At 36.8% G+C, this 4,006-nt stretch overlaps 1 non-coding gene across 1 annotated transcript; it reads right to left on the bottom strand.

Annotated features, from left to right (window-relative positions):
- Nucleotides 1–748: 748 nt before the first annotated feature.
- Nucleotides 749–856, bottom strand: LOC131149992 (small nucleolar RNA R71). The gene has a single exon (XR_009135380.1). It is a non-coding gene; the product is annotated as a small nucleolar RNA R71 (small nucleolar RNA).
- Between the last annotated feature and the right edge of the window lie 3,150 nt (nt 857–4,006).

Below are 4,006 nucleotides of genomic sequence, written 5' to 3'. Positions count from 1 at the left end.
TTTTTGGCGCCGTTGCAGAGAAGTGCTAGATTTAATTTCAAAATTTGTGTTTTTCCAACTATTTTTTATTTTTAGTTAAAAAGAGAAAAATAATAATAAATAATAAAAACTAAAAACTAAAAAAATTAAAAAAAATTAAAAATTAAAAATTTTGAAAAATTTGATCATGCTTGTTTGCTGTTGTGTTGGTTAATTTCTGTTGTTTGAATTGATGTTTGATACCTTGGGTTTGAGATCTTTCGAATAGACTGTCTAAAATCTCGCTTAACCCCAGTATTGACAAATAGAGCACAAAATCTAATTGTTCTCCTGTTACTTTTACGAGTGATTCTGAAATTGATTTGAGTGATTTGCTTGAAGAAATTTTTAAGGGAGTTATGGTTGCGCCTGCACCACGTATACTTCAGGATTTTCTACAACCTACATGCACTTCTACACCTCCCTGCCTTGTTTTACCACAAGATGCATCGAACTTCACAATTAAGCATGGTATGTTATCTATGATACCCTAGTTTCACAGGATGGACTCTGAGAGTCCATATCAGCATTTGACAGATTTTGAGTTGGTCTGTACCACTTTCATTAATAGGACTAGAACTGATGAGTATGTCAAACTTCGTTTGTTTCCTTTTTCTTTAAAAGATAAGGCAAAAATCTGGTTTAACTCTCTGAGACCTAACTCTATTACTAGTTAAGTTAAAATGCAAAGCGAGTTCTTACATAAGTTCTTTCGTTTTTAGAGAACCCAATACCTGCAGGAGCAGATCAGTCAGTTCATACAGAAAGGTGATGAGATCTTCCAAGCTTGTTGGGAGAGATTCAAGGACCTAATGAATATATATCCACATCACGGATTCAAATCTTGGAGGTTAGTAAATTATTTCTATACTGCTCTTACCCCTGAATGTATATAATTTGTCCAGACTATGTGCAACGGAGAGTTCTTCAACAAGGAACTAGATAAGGTTCTATCATTCTTTGATTACTTAACTGAAAGTGCCCAACAAATGAAACACACGATATGATCGGGAACCAATGGCAACACAACCTCTTAGAGTAATTGGTGGTGGAGGTAGATACGAGGTTAAAGAGGAGACTCATCTACAGGCTCTTGTTGTTGCTTTTTCTAAGAAAATAGAGGCTATGGAGTTAGAGAAAATGAAAGTTGCGAATTCGGTGGAGGATTATCCGCTTCTACCAGTATAGCAGGAGAGTGGATCTAATTTGATGCAATCAACAAATTGGGTCAACAAATCTCAAAACCAGTCATTCTCAAACACACTTATAATCTGGGATGGAGGAATCACCCGAACTTCTCATGGAGGAATGATCAGTCTGGTCCATATTCCCTCACAGTTTCAGAAATTTCCTCAATTTTATGCACTACCTCCGCAGCCACCATATCATCCAGTTGCAACTCCTCAACAACAGTATCAGCTGCAATAGATCTCTTAGAGCTATGCACCTCTAATTTAGCTCCTATTCCATTAAAGAAATATTCTAATGATAGCATGACGCAAATAGTGAATATATTTTAGCAGTTCATGCAAATTCACGTCACAGCCAACAATCAAAATACTCAAGTCATCAATGAATTGAGAGAAACTATTAATAAGATAAGTACACAGTTGAATACCTTAGAAAAAGGGAAATTTCTAGCACAGGGGATTCTATTGAAACGGCAACAACAACCAGTGCATACTGTTTCAGGGGATTCTATTGAAATGGAAAAGGCTGTTATTACCTTGAGGAGCAAAAAAGAAGTTTCTCGTACTAAGATACCCATTGATCAACAAATAGTTGCCCCAACACTTGACGTTAAAACTAAGACAGATGAAGCAAAATAAAAATCAAATGAAGCAAGCTCAGATTCAAAGAAGTCAGTTAATGTGGAGGACGAGACTAGTAAGGAGTACTGACCTATTGTACCCTATCCTCAGAGGTTGGCAGTTGGTCAGAAGAACAAATACCACAATGAAATTCAAGAAATCTTCAAGCAAGTGAAGATCAACATTCCACTTTTGGAAGCCATACAGCAAGTTCCTGCGTATGCAAAATTTTTGAAGGATCTATGCACAGTAAAAAGGAAATTGAATGTAAAGAAGAAAGCTTTCTTGACCAAACAAGTTAGTGCGTTGATATTAATTCAAACTCCTAAGAAGCTCAAAGATCCTGGTTCTCCCACTATTTCTATTATGATTGGTAAATCTCATATCGAGAGAGCCTTACTTGATTTGGGGAGTAGTGTGAACTTGCTCCCATTTTCAATATATGAGCAGTTGGGGTTAGGAGAGCTGAAGAAAACATCCATGATGCTGCAGTTGGCAGATAGATCATTAAAAGCTCCACGAGACGTTATTGAAGATGTATTAGTACAAGTTGACAAATTTTAATACCCAGTAGACTTTGTAGTTTTGGATATATAGTAGCCTGTCTCCAACATCTACCAGGCACCTATTATTCTTGGGCGGTTATTCCTTGCTACCTCCAATGCATTGATCAATTGTTGAAGTGGAGTACTGAAGCTCACATTAGAAAATATAGCATTGGAGATGAACGTGTTTAATGCTCACAAGACGCAGATTGGGTGTGATGATTTAGAGGTACATGCAGTTGATGTGGTAGATGACTTGGATATTTCAAAGTTGTTGTCGACATTTGAATCTGATGGTGCATTTGAGAGTGAATCTTATTAGCAGCCTGAGGTATTTGATGAAAAAGTTCCCTTGATTAGAGAGTTTCCAAAATCAGAGGGGCAGTTCACAGAGATAGATGCAATACCAGTTCGTGATGCGCAATGGAGACTAAACCCAACCATGACAGAGGTGGTAAAGAAAGAAGTGTTGAAGATGTTAGATGATAACATCATCTATCCTATCACCTCCATGTCATGCGCCCCTTGGATTAATGATATTATGAACTACCTTGTCACCAATTGAACGCCAGAACATGGGGTAACGCAGGATAAGCATAAGTTCTTTGCAAAGATTATGATGTTGTTCTAATCGAAAAGACTATTCAGAGAAACTGGTTAATGCACTTTAGGCCTACCAAACTGCATTCAAGACAAATTTAGGGATGTCCACCTACAGGTTGGTTTACGGTAAGGCATGTCATTTACCTTTTAAGATTTAGCATCATGCATTATGGGTTATAAAACATATTAACTTTTCACTTGATGATGCCAAAGGTTTGAGAAAGTTGCAGGCATGTGAGCTTGAAGAATCCAGGAGGGAAGTTTATGACAAGGCTCGCTTAGCGAAGAAATGGATGAAGTTGCTGCATGATAATAAAATCATGGATAAACAACTTTTCCCGAATCAACAAGATCTTCTTTAGGACTCTAGATTACATCTGTTTCCTAGGAAACTGAAGTCACGATGGGGTGGTTCATACATCGTTGAACTCGCTCATTCCCACGATGCAGTAGAAATTATGGATCCAACAAATGGTAACAGCTTCATGGTCAATGGACAGCGGACTCCCTTCGATCCAAATGAAGAGGTCTTGCTTCTGCAATACCCTAGGGGAGTTTTCTTACCTATCTCTCTCATTGCTTTTCTTTTTCTTTTTATTTTATTTTATTTGTTTTCTTTATTTGCATTTCTCTTTTCTTTTTCTATTGCATTAGTTGGCAGTGATTTTCTATATTTTTTTTCTATTAGTTTATTCACCTGTGCATAGTTTTTCTAATTCCCCTAAGCTTTCACATTGAGGACAATGTTCCACATTAGTTGGGGGGTGAGAATTTGCATGTAACACTGTGCACGTCCACTTGCTGAGTTTTGTTTAAAAAAAAAAAGTATTGAAGATGGATGATTATGTCATGATTAATACTGACTTATATCCTTCACATACTTGCATATAACCTAAGAATTACACACTCGAGTTATTTATGTGTAGTTTCTCTTTATATGGCTTTGTAACTCCATGAAGGTTGATTGGTAGTTCATTCGTGTTAATCTGGCTATATAAACTCTTGTATTTACATGGTATCTCATGAGGC

Source organism: Malania oleifera, chromosome 2 (genome assembly GCF_029873635.1).
Source record: "Malania oleifera isolate guangnan ecotype guangnan chromosome 2, ASM2987363v1, whole genome shotgun sequence".
NCBI classification, from domain to species: Eukaryota; Viridiplantae; Streptophyta; class Magnoliopsida; order Santalales; family Ximeniaceae; genus Malania; species Malania oleifera.
This window is presented reverse-complemented; position numbering and strand designations above follow the sequence as displayed.